The 23,385-nt window shown below is 38.8% G+C and overlaps 1 long non-coding RNA gene across 1 annotated transcript; it reads right to left on the reverse strand.

Moving 5' to 3' along the window:
- LOC110211753 (uncharacterized) lies at positions 1-23,177 on the reverse strand. Its single transcript, XR_013484826.1, has 3 exons — positions 22,995-23,177; positions 5,748-5,876; positions 1-309 (listed from the first exon to the last, which is right to left on the reverse strand). It is a non-coding gene; the product is annotated as an uncharacterized LOC110211753 (long non-coding RNA).
- Positions 23,178-23,385: the final 208 nt, after the last annotated feature.

The raw sequence follows: 23,385 nt of genomic DNA on the forward strand, positions 1-23,385 counted from the left end.
GGGGGAGAGATAATACACAAAAGGAAACTGAAAATTCTGAGTTTGGAGGAGAGAGAAGGTATCTGGCACAGGGCATAATGTTAGTGGAGTAATGAAATTGGTGGGAAATAAAGAGTTGGCTGGGTTTCTGAAGCCTCCTTAAATGGGGGCTTTGAGGAGAGGTTTTTTTTTTTGTTGTTTCACCTTCTAGTCCTCCAAGCCAAGGGACAGAGGCAGCTGATGCAATCTCCCTGAAGATATTTCCTGATGATGAGCTTTTCCTGAGGCAGCATTATAATGGTGAAGAAGAATCCAAGCAATACAGCTGAACTAGTGAAAGGGTAGATTAAGGGAGCAATTAGTCTTAAGCAAAACAAACTCTAAGGATGTGCAAAAACATTTATGGTTCTTTTTGAGGTAGCAAAGAATAGGTATCTGAGCCGATGCTTGTCAACTTGGGAATGGCTAAACAAGTTGTGGTATGTAAATGTGATGGAATATTATTGTGCTGTAAGAAATTTAATAAAGGAGATGGTTTCAGTGAAACTTGGAAAGAATTATGTGAACTGGTGCAGAGCAAAGTGAACAGAACCAGGGGAACAATGTATATAGTGACAGCAATATGGTAAAGACAAACAACTTTAAAAGAATTAGGAATTCTGATCAATGTAATCTCCAACCACAATTCCAGAGGGCTAATGATGAAACATGCTACCTATCTCCAGAGAGAGAGGTGAAGGACTCAGAGTACAGAACAAGGCATGATTTTTTTTTTGGACATGCCCAATATAGAAATATGTTTTGCCTGACCTTAGCTTTGCAACAGCCTTTTTGTTTTTCTTTCATTCTCAGTTGGGGAAGAGGGAGCTTGGGGGTTGGGGGAGATTGGAGGGAGAGAGATTTTTGCTGATTTTTTAAAAAGTAAAATATAATTTTAAAAAATGGATTCGAAGACACATCCCAATACAATGTCAGAAATTTTGCTGGTTTCTGGCCTCAGGCCCATGCAAGGTCCACTGGATTAATATGTCTGGGTATCAAGTTGGTCCTGTCTCCTCCTGAGACCCTACAAGAAATGAGTATCAGGAAGGCATCTGGTACTGCCCTGGCCCTTTTTGCATCTGTGTGTCTGAGTGCCCTGTGGTAGTTACTGTCCGACTTGTCTCCTTGTCCAGTGACCTACAGGGAGCTGACTCTGCCCCTCCTCCTCCCCTGCTACTCTAGTAAGCCTGGCCCAAGGTCTTTCTGGATTCTACTTCCAGCTATAGGAGTTCATACTGGCTCCAGTCTCCTGCAGAGTTTTTCTTCTCTGAGTGCCTGCTTATGGCCAGCTATCTTCCTGTGCAGACCTGGAGTTTATTCATGCTTCTCTTTGGTCTTCTGGATCATTTTTCCAGGGGTTACCCTTTAAATCTTCGATGATGTGTTTGGGGGCAAGGTGGATTCTTCCAATACCTTTCAAATGACCATCTAACTCAGAAGACCCTCGTTCTCCTCTTTACAATGTGAAGATTGAGAAGAAGTGAAATTTCCCACCATTTGTTCTAAATAGATGATTCTCTCTTTTCCTTTTTTATTCTTTTGGGGGGGGAGAATTCTAATTTCAATACTAATTTCTATCTTTTTCTCTCTCTCTCTCTTTAGTTCTTTCAATGAGCTCATAAGCCATTCCAGTGTTTCTCATAGTTGTTCCATTCTCATTTGGGGGGGGGGTCTAGTTGTTGTCATAGTATTAATCCTCAAGTTTGGCCTTGCTTTTGCTGTTGTTGTTGTGTCATTTCAGTAATGTCTGATCTTCATGACCCCATTTGGGGTTTGGTTTTTTTTAGCAAAGATATTGGAGTAATTTGATATTTCCTTCTCCAGCTCATTTTATACATGAGGAAGCAGGAAAACAGGGTGAAGTGACTTGCCCAGGGTCACACAGTTAGAATGTGTCTGAGGCCATATTTGAACTCAGGAAGATGTGACCTCCTGACTTCAGGCTCAGCCCTCTACTTACTGTACCACCTACTGCTTTCTTTTACTCTATAATATTTATTCATTGCATCATAGCCACATTGTGTATGTGTGAGTTTACTCATTTTTCCATCTCTATTGGTTTTTGTACGAGGTTTTCTTTTTGAAGAATCCTTCTTTTCCCCTTTTTCTTTATTTTTGTTCTTTTACTTTATCTGGCTCATTCTTGTTTTGAGATAAGGTAGAAAAGTTGGGCTCAGACACTCAGTAATTGTACCAGAAGTCTTCCAAACCATTTTTGTATTGCATTTTGTTATCCTTGAGGTCCCTTGCCATTTTGGTTATCCAGTCATTAACACTATAGAGCTCCATATATTTTCATTAATATGTTTCCTCCCTCCATTATCACAGATTACAGTTTCTTTGTGCTTTAGTGGGTGGTCTCACCAGATGGTGACTTTCCATCTCAGTAGGACTGCCAAGAGGAGACTAAAGCTGAGAACCATTGGCCACCTCTCTCCTTGCCACAGAGAGGTAACAGAGAAGATCTGTGGAAGAATTGGAAGCTAAACTGCACTTCAAGGAGCATAGAGGATAGCAGAGTTACCTCTGTCCTCCGTCCTGGGCAAGCCACATCTGGAGTGGTATCCTCAAATCCTGGCATAATAATTTAGAGGCAATTTGGATAAGCTGAAATAGAGTATGAGAAGTGGAGAACTGGAGAAATATTTGAATTAAATGAGGATATTTAGCTTCCAAGAGGGAAGATTTAGGAGGAACATGATAGGGATACATTGAGATGGATCTCTGAGGGTAGACTTTCTTCATTACAGGGGAGGAAATTGAGGCGAAGGGAGGTTATATAACTAGCCCAAAGTCATACAAGTAATAAAGGTAGGATCTGAATATAGTTCCCCCAATTAGCTTTAAATATTAGAAGGAGTTTCATGTGAAGTGGAATTAAACATTTTCTGTTTGGTCCCAGAGGACAGAACTTAAGAGCAATAAGTCAACATCACCTCATCAAGGCTGTATTAGACTGGATAGCGTCTAGGGTCCCTTCTGTCCCTGATATTCTGTGATTCTGTGAAGCATCTGAAGGACTGCCACAAGGAAGAGAAATTAGACTTATTCTTGTTGGCCTGAGAGAAACTGCACTTGATTTAATATAAGGAACATGGTTTCAACTACCAGAGCTGCTTCCAAATGGAATGAGTTGTCTTGTGAAGTGATGAGTTCCCCATCTGTGAGGGTATTGAAATAGAGGCTCCCTACGAGGAACAATATAGGTTGGTATTTCTGCATCAGGAGGTGGGATGAGATTGGATTAGAGACGTCTGAACTCTCTTATATCTCCGGAAGCCTGGGATTCTGCTCATTGCTGCTTGTGAAGGCAAATCTTTCATCACTGGGCACCAGGTGTCAATGCTCCGCCCTACACATACTCCACCTTCACCAAAACAGAGTTGGAAATACTATGATGATAACACTGGGGCTGGTAGTGGAGAAAATCATGGGCATTTCCAGAACTGAGGGCAAAGGGTTCCAGCACCATCTTCGCACAGATCTGTGGGGCCAGGGCCTTTGTGCCAGCTGACAATTTAGAATCAAGGAGGTAGGGCTCATTCATGGCTGGGGCCCAGCTCAGATTTCCGTATTCAATCCCCAGCTGCCTCAGCTTTATAATTGCTGAAATGAAGTCATCCAACAGCCAGGATAAATTTACAGCTGTCCCCTCTACCCCACCCCCTATCTACTCCCCCCGCCCCCCCCCCAGGCCTTTCCCTGCCTTATGCCTAGCTCTTCAGGTTTGAACTCTATTGGAGGGTGTGATATATCTCTCATTCTGAGCTGGGGTGGGGAGAGGTCAGCACACAGCTAGAGGAAGGAATATCAACCACTCTCATCTGTCTGTGGGGAATCCTCTCTGGATGTCTACACGCACTCTTTCATTCTAGGCCAACTTCACTGACCCTTCTCCAAAAATTGCCCCAGTCCTTTCTGAGCTACTCCTTCTTTGATCTACCAAAACCTCAGCCTCTAGCCTTCATTCTGGACTCTAATTATCCAAAGTACAGAGGCTTTGCCTAACTGTCTCCTGTGTGTGAATTCTCTTTGCCCTCACTTTCCTCTCTCTCCCCACTTAGATTCTTGATGAGAGAGGGCCCTGGACTATTTCTGTTACCCAGTGGAACCCAGCACAGGGATAGACACACGAGAGGACTCAGGAAGGGTGTGTTAAATTAAGTTAAGCCATGTTGAGGAAGAGAGATTAGGCTTGTTTTTCTTGGCTCCAAAGGGCTGACCTAGGATCAATAGTAGGAAGTTACAGAGAGTTGGATTTGAGCTCTATATAGGGGGAAATAAATGCCTAACAATTGGAGCCGTCCAATGATAGTATAATAGACCAACCTGGCTCTGGCTGGGCTTGATAGCTCAGATTTAAAAATGGGATCAAATGAAACACTTGTAGGTCAGTCAACAGTTAACAAAGAGTGGTTTACTTAGCCATAGCATAGAAAGGATATTCGATAAGGATACAACATTTAGCTTGGGTAGACCAAATCCCTCTGGTTGTCAGGGCACAGTGTGATGACTCCTCTGGCTGTGGGATATCCACCAAATCTGAAGGGCATTGAATCCACCAGGCAAGACCTCTTTTATACTTTTGGGTGACAGAGAAGTCTTATCAAGGGTGATAAGACTTGAGGTGAACAGGAATTCATATCAATAATAATATAACTTGAACCTTAACTTCTTGGGTCTATCAAATCAGCTTCCTTTACCTTTTAGGGAACAAACTAATTTAGGCTTCATGGTAAAGTATCCTGGTAGACATTGATCCTACCATACCGTACATGTAAGGCAAAATTCTAAAGGTCTTCTATAGCAAAAGTTCTTTCTTTTTCGTGTCATGGACCCCTTTGGCAGTCTGTTAAAGCCTATGGAATAATGTTTTTAAATGCAAGTAATAAAATACATAGAATTACAAAGGAAACCAATTATAATGAAATAAAATTACATATATGTATATATGTAATTGTATTTGTATACATGTTGAATTGTACAAATGAAATGGCTTCAATGACCTTAGAGACATTACTGGACAACCCTGATCTTGGGAACATGAAAAATCTGACATGGGCAGTACTGGAGAGGGGAAAAAAATAGCCCAATCAGAAAGATAGCAACAAAAAAGATAAAGAAAGAAAACAAAGAAAAAATTAACCACTTTCTGAAGGAGTGACTAAATCTGGAGAAGACCAGAAATCCCAACAGACCTTCATCCCCTCTCCTCTTCTCCCCCCAACTCTTTAGAAGACCTGGGTTCAAGATTTCAATGCTCTAGTCCATGTAGTGGGGGATGCTTAATCTTTGCAGCTCACAGTAGGGTCTCCCAGCATGTATATGTGCTGACATTGAGCAGGAGCAGCACCAGAAATACAAAGGCTTCAGCTCAGATAATGACACTTTTGGTACAAGCACCACATCTTTATCATTAGTCTAGGACATCTGTATTAAAATAGCTAAAAGGTCTTAAGTCTCTTCCAGGCAAGCTGCCCTGGGATCCAAGTTGGTGCTGAGGCCTGCCCCACACCACCTTCCACTCAGAGGTTCTGGCCCATCAGCTAAAACCTCTCCCTCTCCAAGAGCCCTATCAGAGTAATGATACCATATCTTTACCCTTTCAGGCTTTCTGCTGAGAGGCCATCCTCTTCTGGTGGGCTCGGGTGAGGACTCTCCCTCACCTTCCTCCAGGGACTCAGGATTGCCATCAAGTCAGCTAAAGGATCCATCCCTTTTCTTACCTGTAAATTCGTGAGCACCATAGTTTTGCTGAAACAGTTTTACTTCCCTTGCATTATTAGAAAACCAGGTAGGTCTTGGCAATTTCACTCTGTAGTCCCTCAGATTCTTTCTCAGAAGTCCAAATGATCCTGGAGGAAAGGAGACTTGTCAACTTAAGGGAACCTGAGCCATTTCTCCAAAGGGAAATTCCCCTGAGTAGACAAGCAATAGTCTCTATGCCTCATTACAAGACAGAGAATAGCTACTGACAGGCCCCAAGATTCTGTCACCCTGGCATTTAAGGTCTCATCCTTTGGTTCCCCGTACATATTTCCAGGTCCTCTGCTTCTCTCTATATGTTCCCTGTGCTCCAAACAGACTTTTTTCCATCAGCAAACCCCAATTTCCCTGCCTAGAACATCTGTTCAAGCTTTGCTCAGCTTCCAAGACCCAGGTTAAGTCCCGCATCCTTCAAGAAGTCTTTACTAACTGCACCTGTCCTCTTTTCTTTGAGTTCTGTAAAGATCAGATCAGCAGTATATTAAAGGGTGGGAAGAGGAAGGAGTTAACATACATTACTATAAATAATTTAATTTAATGAGCACCCAGGCCAGAGACAGGTGGCTTAGTAAGTGGGGTACTACACCTAGTAAATTTTAGAAGGAACAAAGTATTATAGGAAAATCACTAGTCAGGAGTCCTGATACTGATACATTGCCTATGTGACCATGAGGAAATCACTTTTCTTCCTTAAGCCTCAGTTTCTTTATCTGTAAAATAAGAACAGAGTTATTAGGTGGAAAGTGCTTTATAAACCTCAAAATAGTGTAGAAAAAGGAGCTGTTATTATTAGTCTCCCCTTGCTTTTCCTACAGGTCATTAAATTTACTATGGGATCTTGAGTAAGTTAAATGGGTTTAGAACTACTTGACTACTCATAGAATTGTCATTGATGGTCCCATGCCAACTTTGGAAGAGGGCTCCAGTAGAGTGATCTTTATGTGGCACTATGCTATTTAACATTTTTTTTTGGTCTGGAATAAATATGTTGATGGCAGCATCTTTAGTAAATATGATGATACAGAGCTAGGAGACTTAGCTGCAGTGGATGGCAGTCTTAATCTAAAAGGATCTTGACAGGCTAGAACAAAGGGCTAAATCTAATAAGATGAAATTCAATAGGGACAAATGTAAAGTCCTACCATTGAGTTACTAGGTTAATGGGTTTGTTTGTTTGTTTTTTCACTTTCACTTGTATTACTCTCTCCTTTGATTTTCAGGATTTCTATTTTGGTGTTTAATTGGAGATTTTTAATTTGTTCTTTTTCTAGTAATTTTTTTAAGCTGCATGACTAGTTCACTGATCTGCTCTTTTTCTCTTTTATTGATGTAAGCATTTAGAGATATAAATTTCCCCCTAAGTAGTACTTTGCCTGCAACCCACAAATTTTGGTATATTGTCTCATTCTTATCATTACCTTTAAACAAATTGTTGACTGTTTCTATGATTTGTCCTTTGACACACTGATTCTTTAGGATTAGATTGTTTAGTTTCTAGTTAATTTTGAATCTATCCTGTTAAGTCCCTTTATTGAATGTAATTTTTATTGCACTATGATCTGAAAAGATTACATTTAATATTTCTGCTTTTCTGCATTTGGTCATGAAGTTTTAATGCCTTAATGGTCAGTTTTTGTGAAGGTGCTATATACAGCTGAGTAAAAAATATATTCCTTTCTATTCCTATTTAATATTCTCAAGATCTATTATATCTAACTTTTCTAAAATTATATTCACCTCCTTAACGTCTTATTTATTTTATGGTTAGATTTATTGAGATTCCCCTCTAGTATACATTTACTGTCTATTTCCTCCTATAATTCATTTAACTTTTCCTTCAAGAACCTGGATACTATGCCATTTGGTGCATATATGTTTAGTATGGATAGCAATTCACTGTCAATGGTACATTTTATGTATTATTATGTAGGACATAACATAGTGCAATATATAATTTCCCTGATTATTTCTTTTAATTAGGCCTATTTTTGCCAATTACTAACTCTGCTTTTTTACTTCAACTGAAGCATGGTAGATTCAATTCCAACTCCTTATTTTAACTCTGTGTGCATGTGAGTGTGTGTGTGTCTTTCTGTTCCAAGTGCGTCTCTTGTAAATAACATATTGTTAGATTCTGGTTTCTAATCTGTTTTGCTATCCTTTTCCATTTATGAGTGAGTTCAATCCATTCACATTCACAGTTAATGTTTCTCCATCTTATTTTCTTCTATTTTTCCTCTTTTGTTCTACCCTGTCCCCTCCTGAAAAGTCTGTTTTGCTTCTGACCATGGTTTCCTTTAAATCTACCCTCAATATTATCACACACACACCCCTTTGTCTTACTCCCTTCTCCCCCTACTTCCCTGTTGGGTAAGGTAAATTTCTTTACCCAACTGTGTATAATATATCCTTCCCTCTTTGAACCAGTTTAGATGAGAATGAAAATCAAGCATTGCCCACTCCCCTCCCACGTTTCCCCCTCCATTGTAAAAACTCTTCCTTCCACACTTCTTTTATGTGAGATAAATTTCCCCATTCATCCTCTCCCTTCCCCCTTCTCCCAGTACATCCATTTTTCCCAGTCTTCCATTTTTATTTTAAAATCATCCCAACATAATACACTCATACATGTTCTCTGTTTAAGTAGATTCCTTCTAATTGCCTTAATAATAATAAAATACTTTTGTATGTATCATCTTCCCATCTGAGAATGTAAACAGTTTAGCCTTATTAAGTTCCTCATGATTTCTCACTCATGTTTATCTTTTTATGCCTCTCTTAAGTCTGGTCTTTTCATCAGGAATGCTTGAAAGTCCTCTATTTCATTCAGTATCCATTTTTCCCTGATAGTACTATATTCAGTTTTATTAGCTAAGTTATTCTTGATTGTAATGCTAGTTCTTTTGCCCTCCAGAATATCATATTCCAAGTCTTCCTCTCCTTTATAATGGTAAATGTTAACTCTTGTGTGATCTTGACTGTGGCTCCACTTTTTGAATTATTTCTTTCTGGCTGATTGCAGTATTTTCTCCAAATGGAGAGCTCTGGAATCTGGCTATAATATTTCTTGGAGTTTTTTATTTTGGGATCATTTTCAGGAGGTGGTCAGTGGGCTTCTTCTATTTCTATTCTACCTGCTAGTTCTTAGCTATCTGGGCAGTTTCCCTTTATAATTTCTTGAAATAATGATGTCTGGGCTCTCTTTTTATCATGACTTTCAAGTAGTTCAATAATTCTTAAATTATCTCTCCTCAACAGATTTTCCAGGTCACTTGTTTTTCCTATAAGATATTTCACATTTTCACCTATTTTTTTATTCTTTTGACTTTGTTTTATTGTTTCTTGATGTTTTATGGAGTCATTAGCTTCTATTTGACCAATTCTAATTTTTAAGGAGATATTTTCTTCAATGAGGTTTTGTACCTTTTTTTAAAAAAAACCATTTGGCCAATTCTTATTTTAAGAATTTTATTTAAGAATTCATCATTTGGACAATTTTTTATTTAAGAATTCATCATTTGGTCAACTTTGATTTTTAAGGAATTATTTTCTTCAGTATTTTTTTTGCCTGTTCTTCCAAGTTGCTAATTTTCTTTTCGTAACTTTCTTGCATTCTCATTTCTGTCCCCAATTTTTCCTTTAATCCTCTGATTTGATCTTTAAAAATTTTTTTTTGCTGTTTTAAAAAATCTTTCTTTGGCTCTTCTGGAATCTCTTGTTGGATTATGCCCAATCTACATTTTTCTTTGAAGCTTTGGTTGTAGGTGCTTTTGAGCTATTGTCTTCTTCTGAATTTATATCTTGAGCTTTCCGGTCACCATGGTAGCTTTTCATGATTAGGTTCATTTTTGTTGTAATTGTTAGCTCATTTTGTCAGACTTTCTTGATTTTGGACTTTATGTTAGAGTTGGGCTTTGCTTACCTCTGGAAGGGGGTGGGGAGTCTGTAGTGGGCATAAATCTTCCTCCCTGTCCCAAGACTCAGGCTTTTATATTCTCCTGTTTTCACAGCTAAGTCTGGAAGCCTGTAAGTTTTTGGTGCTTCCAAGGGGGTGTCATTTTGGAAGAGGTTTGGTCAATGTCCTCTTGGTCTATGCTCTGGTCCTCACCCAAGTAGGGTCCCTGTTCCCTTGTGACCATGACTTTTCTCCACTCTGGAGCTACGACTAGGTAGACTATTTGATCCTTTGAACTGCAAACACTACTCTCTACCATGGAACTGTGACCCAGAACTGGGTAATGGGCTAAATGATGTTACCAAATGATGCCTAGCCCTGTACCCAGTGATAGCATGAAAGCTCCTTGTAATATCTTTCTGACCAGATATTCAATCCCTTTATGATCCCTGGGTGCCGAGTGAACCTGGTAATGCTGCTGCCATTGCTACTGCTGCTGCCTCCAAGACCCATACCTGGTATCCCTTTGACTGTGTCACACTCCCAGACAATCCCAATTTCAATGTCTGAAGACCTCTCTTTCTGTCTTCCTAAGCTGTCCAGGGGCTAGAAAAATGACTCACTGTGATTTTTTCGTTGATTATCCCACTTAGAATTTGATGTGACATGCTTTTTAAAGTTGTTTATAGGGGAATGTTGGGAAAGCTCAGCAAAAAAATGTTCACTTTACTCCATTATCTTGGCCCTGCCCTCCCTATGTAGTAATTTTAAATGGAATTTCTCTTTCTCTTCCTACTAACCATATTGATTTAATTTGTGTGGATTTTATATCCTGCAAGTATTTTAGAGTTATTAATTATTTCAATTAGTTTTTAATTTAGTCTTTATATTCTTTAAGTACACCATCATATCACTTAAAAATGATAATTTTGTTTATTCTTTACTTATAGTTATTACCACAATTTCTTGTTATTGTCATTGCTATAGTGAACCTATCTAGTAGTATGTCAAATAGAAGTAATAATAATGGACAGCCTTGTTTAACCCTTGAATTTATTGTTCTACTATGTCTGAGCAATTAAAAAGTATTTCTGGAAATATGATCCCCAAATTATTGAATCTTTTTTGGGCCATGGATTTCAGGCAATCCTGATTACTAAGTTACCTTTCCCTGATCTTGATCTTTTTTCTAAATCAATAGTTTTTTATATGATAAAGCTTACATTTTCCTAACTTTTTTCTTTATTTTAAGAATTTTTTTGTCTCTTGGAGTCATTAATTTCATTTAGTCCATTCAGATTTTTAGGGAGTTTGTTACTAGGGCAAGGTTTTGTTCCTCTTCTGTTAAGCTGTTGATCCTTTTTCCTAATTATCTTCTCCATTCCTTTTATATATCTTTTTTTTAAAACAGACTCATATTATTTCTTAGAATAAGTCTAATTGTTCTTGTGGGCAAGCTGTTTTTTACTTTGAGGTTTTAATTATAGATGTTGGTGAGTTATTCTCCTCTTTTAGGTCTGTGCCTTGGTTATTATCCTGACACTATGCAAATCTTAATTTTTTAGTTTGCTTTTTTATTTTTGTTGCTAAAGTTTCAGGAGTTTGAATTCTAGGCTTTACCTACTGTGAGTATCAAATCGAGTATCTTTCCTTTGCCCAGTAGTCTTTCTTTAGGCCTCTTCCTTTACCGTATACATCAAAATTCTTCTCTTCTGTGATCAACCTTATTTGAGATAGGAAAGTCCTATTCTTTAATTCTCAGTTAAATCTTTGGATGTCTGCCTGTGATGGGAGAGATCTACTTGAGGTCTTTTCCTTGAAAAGAAGGAGAAAATAATAATAATATTAGCTAACATTTATATAGCACTTATGTGCTAGGCACTGTGCTAAGCATTTAACAGTTATGCTCTTATTTGATCCTCACAACAATAGGAGGGAGGTGCTATTATTATCCCTACTTTACAGATGAGGAAACTGAGGCAACAGTGACTTGCCCAGGGTTACATGGCTAGTAAGTGTCTGAGGCCAGATTTGAACACAGGTTTTACTGACTCTAGCTCTGGTGCTCTATCCACTGCAGAAACTTTTCTTCCACAACCTTTTTCAAATATAAACTATTAGCTTAAGAGGAGGCTTTTTTTCTTCAAACTGAATTTTTTTTCATAGTGTTCAGAAATTTGTTTATTTTTTTTCCTTATTCTTTGAAGTCTGTCAGTTTCATTTTAGTACATTGAGGGATTTCTTCCTTTTGAGGCAGCTGAATATTTTTTAACCAACTTTCAGTCTGAGCTGAGGTTTTGCTTTTTTTTTTTCTTCACACTTAGTTATCTTTTTTCTCTCAGTGCAAATGTTTCTCTTTTTACCTTAGCTCCAAAGTCTGTCAGCTTCCCTCTAGTCTTTCAGGGGATTCCCTCCTGCAGAGGCAGTTGAAACTTTCAAGGTGAAATCCTTTACTATTGCTTTTACTTTACCTGATGAGATCTGAACCTTTTCACTTTCATTCCTAAGGGGATCTGGGTTCATATTTACTGCTCATCTAAGGGATGAGTTGTTTAGTAATCAGGTTGTTTAATAGTAGGATACAGCTGAGCTATTCTGTTCCTTCTACACCAGGCAGCTAGGTGGCACAGCACATAGAAGACTACACCTAGATTCAGGAATACCTAAATTCATGCCTGCTTCATATCCCAAAAGTATTTTTAAAGACAAAAAAATAAAATAAACATAAATGATTACTATATCAAAAAAGTATAAATATATATGCAATGTGCAATACTTATACAACATCCACATTTGCAAAGAAGTGGGGTGGGAATATCTTCTCATCTCTTCTTTCGACCATACTTATTAATTGTAATTTTGCAACATTTCATTTCCAAGTTACATTGTTGCAGTCATTGTATGTATTGTTTTCTCAGTACTACTCACATCACTCTATATCAGTTCATTTAGATCTTTACATGTGTCTCTGTATTCATCACACTTGTCATTTCTTATAGCACAGTAATATTCTATTATATGCATATACTACAATTTGTTTAGTTATTTCAAAATCCATTTTTCCCAATTATAGATGTCATAAAAAGTGTTGGTATAAATATCTTGGTACACATAAGGACTTTCTACTTAATAATGGCCTCCTTGGAGAACAAGCCTAGCAATGGAACCTCTTGGTTCTTGGACATTTTAGTCACTTTATTTGCCTAATTCCAAATTGCTTTCCAAAACAGTTGTGCATTCACAGCTCTACCAATAGTGTACCAGTATGCTTATCTTCTCACAAACACTCTACCATTGACATTTCCATTTTTTTTTCATCTTTGCCAATTTTCAGGATGTGAGGTGAAACTTCAGGAATGTTTTGATTTGCAGTTCTCTTATTATTAGTGCTATGGAGCATTGTTTCATGTTATTGTTAATAGATTTCAATTCTCCCCTTGAGAACCATTTGTTCATATCTTTTGACAACTTATGTACTAGAGAATAGCTATATAGTTTATAATGCTATGATATGTACAAGATTATATATGCATATTTGTACAAAATTACTAATATGGAAATGTTTTATATTAAAAAATAATTTGTTGGTTTTATAGGGATTCTTTTTTAGTGGAAAGCCCAATTCATTGACTTGCTCTTTCTCTCTTTTACTGATGTAAAAAATTAAAGATATTAATTTTCCCCTAAGTACTGCTTCCCTGCATTCCACAAATTTTGGTATGTTATCTCATTGTTGTCATTACCTTTAATGAAATTATTGATTACTTCTATGATTTGTTATTTGACACACCTCTTATTTAGGAATAGATTATTTAGCTTCCAGTTAATTTTTAATCTATGTATGCATTTAATAGTTATGTTTTTCTAAATTTGTTTGCAAGATTTTTATGCCCTAATAAATGCTCAATTTTTGTGAATGTGCTATACAGCTGAGTAAAAGATAAACTTTGTATTCTGTTCAATATTCTCCAGAGATCAACTTTTTAAAAATTCTATTCATCTCCTTTCTTATGTATTTTATGGTTAGATTTATCTAGGTCGGGGGGGGGTGTATAATGAGGTCCTCCACTAATTTAGTTTTACTGCCTGTTTCTTCCTGTAACTCATTTAAATTCTCCTTTAGGAATTTGGTTGCTGTGCCATTTGGCGCAAATTTTAGTACTGACTTTAATTATCTATGATACCTTTTACTAAAATGTAGTTTCCCTGTTCATCTCTTTTAATTAGGACTATTTTTTATGTTGTTTTGTCAGAGATCATGATTGCCATCTCTGCTTTTATTGCTTAAGCTAAAACATAATAGATTCTGCTCCCACACCTTATTTTAATTTTGTGTATATCTTACCATTAAAAGTGTGTTTCTTGTAACACTATGTTGTTGGAATCTGATTTCTAATCCATTCTGCTATCTTTTTCTCTTTTGTGGGTAAGTTCATCCCATTTACATTCACAATTATAAATACTGTCTGGATCCTCCAGCCTATTCTCTTATATTTAACTTTCTCTTTTTGACTCTCTTCCTTTTTCAAGAGTCTGTTTTGCTTCTGACTACTGCTTCCCTTAATATATTCTCCCTCATATCATCCCTCTTTCTCTTAATCCCTTTCCCTCCTACTTCCCTGTAGGGTAAGAAGACTTTCTGTACCCAACTGTGTATGCGTATGTCCTTCCTTTCTTGAATCAGGTAAGATAAAATTGAGGCTAAAAGTGTTTCCTGCTCCCTCCACCTCTCTGATCTTTCCATTGTATAAACTTTTCCTTGCACACCCTACTTATATGAGGTAATTTTTGCCATTCTTCTTCTCCTTTCCCCTTCTTCTAATACATTCCTCTTCCTTACCCCTTTATTCTTCTTTTGCAATTACTTCAATAGAAACACACTCAGGCCCTCTGTCTAATTAAACTCCCTCTAAGAACCCTAGTGATGACACATAATGAATGTAAACAGTTTAATCTTGTTTAATCCCTCATGATTTCTCATTTTTGTTTACTTTTTTATGCTTTACATGAATCCTGTGTTGTCAGTTTCTCTATTCAGCTATGACCTTTTCATCAAGAATGCTTGTAAGTCTTCTATTTCATTAGATATCCATTTTTATCCTATAAAATTATACTCAGTTTTCCTGGATAGTTTATAATAGGTTGTAATCCCAGACCTTTTGACTACCATAGTATTATATTCCAAGCCTTCCTTTCCTTTAAGTGCTGGCTGCTAAATCTTGTGTGATCCTGACTATGGTTCCATGACACTTAACTTTGTTCTTTTTTTGCTTCTTTGATCTGGGCGTTATGGATTTGGCTATAATATTCCTAGGAGTTTTCATTTTGAGATTTCTTTCAGGAGATGACCAAAGGATTCTGTTAGTTTCTTCTTTGCCTTCTGGTCCTAAAACATCTGGGCAGTTTTCCTTATTGAATTTATTGAACTAAGATGTCTAGGTTCTTTTTTGTTCATGGCTTTCAATTATTCTTAAATTTTTTAAATCTATTTTCCAGATCAGTTGTTTTTTCTCGAGATATTTCATATTTTCTTCTATTTTTTTTCTGTCTTTTGATTTTGTTCTACTATTTTCTGATGTCTCATTGGGTCATTAACTCCATTTGGCCAATTCCAACTCCTAAGAAGTTATTTTCTTTCATAATATTTTGTACCTCTTTTTACAAAGCTGTACAAAACTTTCACAAAGTTATCTTTTCATAACTTTTTTGCATAGCTCTCATTTCTTTTCCATTTTTTCCTCTATTCCTCTTATTTGTTTTTTTTTATTATTACTTTTTTGCTCTTTTTTTTTTTTTTGGCTAGGCAATAGGGTTAAGTTACTTGCCCAGGGTCACACAGCTATTTTAAGTGTTATATGTCTGAGGCCACATTTGAACTCAGCCACCTAGCTGTCCCCCCCTCTTTTTAGCTCTTTTTAAAAATCTCTTTCTTTAACTCTCCTAAGAATTCATGTTGGGTTTGTATCCAATCTGCATTTTTTTTTTGAGGCTCTGCTTGTAGATGTTTTCAGGTCATGTTCTTCAACTGTGTTTGTGTTTTAAACTTCTCAATAACCACAATAGCTCTTTATAATCAGGTTCTTCTTTTGTTTGCCCATTCTTCCAGCCTCCTTCTTGACTTTCTTAGTGTTTTTGTTGTGTTGGGATCTACTCACATCTGGTCAGGGAGTGGGGAAAAGAATGTCTGGTCTGAACTTCTGTCTTTTTATGTACTTCTGCTTTTTAAGCTCAGTCTGGGGGCCTGCAAGTTTTTGGTGCTTCCAAAGTGTTGTGAGCTGGGGAAATGTCTGTTCATTGCCCTCCTGGTATGAGCTCTGTAAGTTCCTGACCCAGGTTTGGCTCTGTTGGATTGTCTATGCTGGAGTCAGTAGACTACTACTAGACTCAATTATTTTTAGACCCCTGGGAAGTTCTGCATGTTCAAAGCAACTGATTTGTGTGACTCCCTTTGGTCTTGTTTCCTGCCCCTGTTATTCCACTGCAAGCTTAAATACAGGGCTAAAGGCTAAAACTGAGTTCCCTTCCCTGCCATTGGGCTCAGAGCCACAAAGCTAAGTATTTAGAACTTGTTCCCTGCTCTGTACACAGGTAGAACTTCTCTCATTTTCAACTATTCTTCTCTGCCCCAGAACTGTGACCCCCAACTGGGTTATAAGTAACAGAACTACCAGCTGACACCTGTTCCTATTCCCAGCAGTGATTTAGGGGTCCCCTAGTATCTCTTTCTGCCCAGCTCTTTAATCTTAGCCCCCTAACTGTCCCTGAGTGTTGTAATGGGACCTAACAGTACCTCCACTGCCACTATGCTGCTCTCATGGCCATCCCCACCCCAGTGTTCATAGACCTCTCTTTGTATCCTCCTAACCTGTTCTGGGCTGGAAAATTACTCACTGTGATTTTTATTGGCTTTTCTGATCAGAATTTGGCCTCACACATTTACTAGATCATCGTAAGGGAGGGCTGAATGAGTTGGGAAAAAAAAAATGCTGATTCCCATTCCAACATTCTACCTCCACAGTATCTTTCTAATTGGTCTTCCTGATTCAAATCCCTCTTCAGATTCATCCTCCTCTCAGCTGCTAATGTGATCTTTCTGAAGTACAAGTTTGACTATGTCATCTTGAGAAACTCCAAGGATTCTCTATTACCTCTTTGGAATGTATACCCAATAGTGAGATGTCCAGATCGAAGGGTGTAAATATTTTAGTCATTTTTTTAGCATATTCCAAAATTGCTTTCCAGGTTAGCTGGACTAATCATAGCTCCCCTAACCATGCTGCAACAGCATGTTTGTATGTGTTAGTCTTTTCATATACCCTCCATTTTCTTTTCCTTTATTTTTGTCATATTAGTCAATTTGCTGCATGTGAGGTAAAATGTCAAAATTGTTTTGATTTGTATTTCTCTTATTAGCAGTAGTTTGGAGCAATATTTCATAGGGTTGTTAATAGATTTCAATTCTTCTTTTGAGAACTATTTATCATATCTTGTGACCACACATCTATTGAGGAATAGCCTTTGGACTAATATATTTGTGCGAGTTGGTATACTTTTATCAGAAATAGCCAATGAAAAGATTTTTTCCCAACTGACTACTTCTTTTATTTGCATTACTTTTGCCTGTGCAAAAGCTTTCTCTATTTCATGGATTCAGAATTACCTATTTTATCTTTCTTTTGTGATCACGGTTATCACTTGTTTGGTTCAAATTCACTCCCAAGCCATAGAAGTAAAAGGTATCTGATTTGCTTGTCTTCTATATTTTTGGGGTTTTTTTATTTCTAGTTTTATTTAAATTTATTTTTGTTACTTTTTAAGTTTTGAATTTTCTCCCTCCTTCCCTCCCTCCTCACCCCACACTAGAAAAGGCCACCATTTGATACAGATGTGTGTGTGTGTGTGTGTGTGTGTGTGTGTGTATAAAACCATGCTATGCATACTTCTATTTATCAGTTCTTTCTCTGGAGTTGGATAGCGTCTTCCTTCATAGGTCCTTTGTAGTTGATTTGAGTATTTATAATACTCAGGATAACTTAGTTGTTCACAGTTATTCTTCAAATAGAATTGCTGTTACTGTATATAATATTCTGTTGGTTCTGCTCATTTCACCCTTTATTATTTCATGCAAGTCTTTCCATCTTATTTCTAAAATCAATCTGCTCATCATTTCTTACAGTACAGTAGTATTCCATCCCAAGCACATACCACAACTTTTACAGCCATTCCCCAATTTCTAGTTCTTTGCCACCATAAAAATTTGCTATAAATATTTTAGAACATATAGGTTCTTTTCCTTTTTCTCTGATCACCTTGGGAAACAGACCTAATAGTGGCATTGCTGAATCAAAAGATAACATGGTTTTATAACTCTTTGGGCATAATTCCACATTGCTGTCCAAAATGGATGGATCAGTTCACAGTTCTACCATCAGTGTATTAGTGTCCCAATTTTTCCACATCCCCTCCAACATTTGTCGTTTTCCCCTTCTATCATTTTAGCCAATCTGATAGGTGTGAGATGACATCTCAAAGTTGTTTTAATTTGCATTTCTCCAATCAATAATGATTTAGAGCATTTTTATACGACTATGTATAGCTTTGATTTCTTCATCAAAAAACTGTCTGTTCATATCCTTTGACCATTAATCAAGTGAGAAATGGCTCATATTCTTATAAATGTGACAAAGTTCTCTTCTAATTTTTTAAGTATGATATTTAATATTCAGTTCAATTATCATTTTGCTTATTGAACAATATTGTGTGTAACTCCAGTCCTAAAGCCCATTGGTATGGGACTTTCTCCTCATTGGTAGAGATCACTGCCCCATACCTATGTGAGAGGCAATGCAAAGTTAGCAAGAGTGAGAGGAGAGTTCTTCAGTTTTCTTCAAGTCACTGAATCGCTTCAGACTCTCTTTAAGACTCTCTTCAGCCTCTGGACTTTCTAAAAGTTGTTTGAGTCTCTTCAGGCTCTGCAGTCATTACTGACTCCAAGCTCTGAGACAGAAGATGCCAACCCCACTCCAGGTTGTTGAAGTAAAAGACCAGGGAAAAAGCTAACACGAAAGGAGTTGGCAGTCTCCATCATGTCCCTATCCCCAGTTTGCTACACTAGAGACTTTGGGAGACTTCCCCTTGAGAGAGATCTAGGACTCTCTCTTTCTCTTGGTTGAAAGTTGAGATGGAGTTGGGATTCAAAACTAGATTTTCAAATTCAGTTCAAAACTGAATTATCTCAGTCCCAATCCAAGAGCTCCTTTACTCTGTATTATCTGGTATTTATCCTCCTATGCATTTTGTTGTTGTTGTTCAGTTTTTTTTCAGTCATTTCCAACTCTTTGTGAGTCCTTTTGGGATTTTCTTGGCAAAGATACTGAAGTGATTTGCTATTTCCTTCTCCAACTCATTTTACAGATGAAGAAACTGAGGCAAAGGGAGTTAAATGACTTGCCCAGGGTCACACAGCTAGTAAGTGTCTGAGGCCAGATATGAACTCAGGAAGATGAGTCTTCCTGACTCCAGGCCTGGCACTCTATCTACTGTGACATCTAGTTGCCCATAGGAGCTATCCTCTTATGCATACTTTCTCTGATTTCTGTTTTTGTCCTTGACTATGGACAAATGGGTTTCTTTGCAAATTGTGTATTCGTTATGGAACGTTATTTGATGGGAAGGGAGTCAAGCCTTGGATATGAAGCTTGGCCTTTTTTCCTTATTAAATGAATAGTGATCAGAATGTAGTTTGAACCTGAACACTATATTCCCTAGAATGGCAATATTTAAGGGAGCAGATACATATAATTCTAATCTGGTACCCCCGCTCCCAAAGAAAGCAGAGTGGTACTCCTTCTGGCCCTAATCCTGACTTTATCATTGCAGTGAACCAACCAGTGACGTACTGGACTTGGAGCTCAGACTATCCCCAAGGGGCAGGGTGGTGGGAGGGGTAACGCCTGGCCTAGCACAGGGAATATGTGGATGGGGACGGGGTGTTGTTGATAGATCCCAGCATTGGGGAGCAAAGAGCAGACTTCATGGCAGCACCATACGCCGCCCCTGCTCAGGGCAGGGGGTAGGAGGCAGTGACAGAACCCAAGGCTGCCACAGGGAGTCAAAGTCCAGCCCCAGAAATTGCAGGATCTGCTTCACTGTGCCAGCCCCTTGAGTGAAGAGTGCAGTGAGGCTTCCAGACTCGGGAGGCAGGCACATTCAGACCCTAGCAATGACAGCACCTTTGGCTGAGCTTCTGCCCTAGCAAAGGAAAGCAGTGACAAGTAAAGCACATTGCTGGGCCCCCGCACAAGGTGGCCACAGGCAATAATGCTGGCTTCAGCGATAGTGGAAGTATATGCCATCGGTACAGACCCCAAGTGGCAGCATAAATTAGAGTACGCACGGGCATAGACATAGACTGTAGCTCTTCGCTTACTATAACCTAGAATTGATTGGTGCCTCCATATTGCTGTCAGTACAGCATCACTGGTTGTTGGATAACTCTTTTCTGGGGATGCTTAGAGGACCAAGGTTTACTGTTAGGACATGACAAGCAGACCTTGAAACTATCCACCTAACCATCACAAAAGCAGGCCACAGTGGCAGCATAGTGGGCAGAAGCACAGGCTCTCACATAGGAGGTACAGCAGACCCAGGGGCAAAGGCAAACCTTGAGTAACCATTTTGATTGTAAAAATAAACATGGACCTCATCAAGCCCCTCCACATTCCTACCTGTACCCAGTGGTAATTGGACAATAACTCCCCAAAGTCCAAAAATTCCCTAGTACTAATAAAGAATTTTACCATGTCAGTGTTCTGTCAGTCTTTTTTCCTGTGGATTTGGCCATAATTACATCCAGTACATAATTCCTTGGAGGAGGGGGTGAATTGTAGAGTTGAAGTGGTTTGAAGAAAGTTACTAATCCAAACCTTGTTGGTTATGTCCCGGCTATTATCCTTAATAAGAATGTAAGCCTCTTCAATGCCTCAAAGGCTTGCGGCTGTTCACACAACAGAGGCAGAAATTTGGAAGGAAATTTTGAGGTGGAGAGTATGTGACTGCATTCAGATTCACTTGGGAGATTTTGTTCCTTGTCATTTTTTCTCCCTTTCAGTTGCATAAGAACCCAAAGGAATTTGGAGATTGAGAAATCAGAGGGCAGTCCCTGATTCTGAAGGGGATGAATGTTGACAATCAGAAATTTTATGGGATTTACAATAATTTTCTAACCCTAAATCAAATAAAGACTTCGGACAAGCAAGGGCATCCTCCTAATAGGGGGAAGTAAGGTTCAAAAATAGATTAAATGAATATAGTCACTCCTTAGCTGACTGTCTGTTTTTTGTTTCAAAAGATCTTCAGCCCTGGAAAGGAAGACTCCTGTTTCTGGAAAGAAAAGTGTTCTGGGAACTGACAGATTTCCTTCTCTTAGGAGAATTTTTTCCTAGACCAATACTGGGTGTATGAAGGGCCTGACTTCCTAAAGGAACTAACACTTCATCCCCTGGGTTTTAAGAGAGGTGGTAGCTTCTATTCTCACTTTATGGAAAAAATAAAGAATCTCTGCTCAGGACTTTTGCTAAAGTGAAGAACTGGAAACAGAGGGGGAACTCCACAATCATATACACAAGGAAGCCATTCCTGGTAGAGCCCATGGAACCAGGCAAACACCAGCAGTGACCTCAAGTTTAGCAAAACACCAGCCAACAGATTATATGCCTTGTGAAACCAGAGAGGGGAACAGGCTTAGCAAGAGCAAGAAAATTCATCATCATAAGACCCTGGCAGCCTGTGGTGTGGGAGTGACCCTCAGTGCATGAATTCTGGCCACACATTCTCCGTGTCTCTATGTGTGCATCCAGGCCTCTCACTGAATGTGTACCTATTTGCGGGAGACTCTACCACTGATTTTGGGATAAATGTTCAATTACTACTTTTTCTACTAGATAATTTCATGAAATGCCTTTGATTTGAACTGTGTCCACTGCATGGCTTTTGAGAACTCAGATCCCCTCTATAACACTAAGCATCAAAGACGGATGTCAAAGCAGAATCAATTATAATTATTATTGATAAAAGTATTGGTATTAACATTACTATTAGAATAGCATTCATAATCATTAAAATGATGGTTATGGTGGTAGTGATGATTGTATATAGTAAGAGAAGATACTATAGACACTAGGAGAACAGTCTGGGGAAAAACCACAGACCTCAGGAGGGAATAGGCTCAGGAAACTTGGACCTCTGAGGAATTGCTCAAGAGTTGGATGAACTTCTGAATGGCAGCTTCTCATAGGGCTGAGAAGCAAGGTTCAGAGATATGGGTTCTCTCTAGACATGGCAAAGATGAGACACTTGTTTAAAGGAACAGGGACTGGTCTCACACTGGCCCAGAGGTATTTTCTCTCCCAGAGCCCTCAATAAGGAGGTGGAGGCAGAAGATGCCTGATCCTATATACTCATATCAGGGCCTTGGCCTCCCCTGCGTGGGATTACAGCCCCTGAGGAACTCAACAAATGGAAAAACAGGTTCTTCTTATCTCTGGCTCTGTTTCTCTCCCCTCCCTTCTTCTTTTCCTTTTCCCCTCTCTCTTTCCGTCCTCACTCTGAGCTCCTGTCCAAATCTATATGTACATGTCTCTATTTCTCTCTACCTCATGTATGTGCATGCATACCCAGTCCTCACCAGAAGCCTCCCAGGACATGGAAGACTGGAATTTAGACCTATTTCCCAGATAAAATGAAAGGCTTACACTAGTTTATCTCTACAGTTTCAGCTCTGTTATGGTCTGGGCTTCTAAAGTCTCTTACATCTCTGACTTTCTACTTTTTACATTTGTGAAGAGGGCAAGGAGTAAGTGGCAAAATTCATTCGGTGCCCACAGACCATCTCAGCCCTGAAGCCTCTCAGCCTTTGGCCAAGGAACCTCTAATTTCTCTGCTTGAAAGACTTCAAGTCTTCTGTTTCCTTGATAATTGCAGGGCTAAATACCTGTTGAGGGGCAGCTGTGTCTTTACATGCCTGGAATGTGACACCAGACTTGGCCCAGCCCTCCAAGACTTGGAAGGGCCCCACCTGCAGACAGAACCCGGGGGCTCTGATCCCCTGGGCCCAGCCCCCACCATCCTCTCTACCCCCAGCCACAGCATACACCCTCCCCTCCAGGATTGGAATTTCAGCTTTGCCAGGAGCAGGACAGCAGAGCCTCAGAGAAAACAGGACAAGAGAATTCTGGGGGAGGGCTACTAGCAAAGGGTGCCCACGGGGTAAGGAACAGAAAGATAGATAGATGGAAAGCTTCAAAATTCCCACCTGCTCTCCTTCTGGTTTGGAATCCCTCCAATTCTGACAGTTGTGATGTGGTGAGACACATACTGGTTTTAAAACCAGAGCGCTTAGTTTTGAATCCCAACTCCATGCAGAAAGTACCTGTATGACCTTGAACAAATCTGAATCCAATTTTTCCTGAGTCCTTCATGCACATCCTAATGTGGTCACACTGGAAAGAAAAAGAGAAGGAGACTGGAGATCTGGTTTCAGGACACTGAAAGTCTATGAAAGACAGAGAAGCAGGAGGCCCAAAGCCTGTGCTGAGGTGGCTCACACTCACGAGGAGTTTCAGAAATATGAGGCAGATAACAATATGAAATAGTGCATAAACCAAAGCTAGAATGTGTGATTCAGACTTCAAAATCTGGCCTCA

Source organism: Phascolarctos cinereus, unplaced genomic scaffold (genome assembly GCF_003287225.1).
Source record: "Phascolarctos cinereus isolate Bilbo 61053 unplaced genomic scaffold, phaCin_HiC Scaffold_2;HRSCAF=192, whole genome shotgun sequence".
NCBI classification, from domain to species: Eukaryota; Metazoa; Chordata; class Mammalia; order Diprotodontia; family Phascolarctidae; genus Phascolarctos; species Phascolarctos cinereus.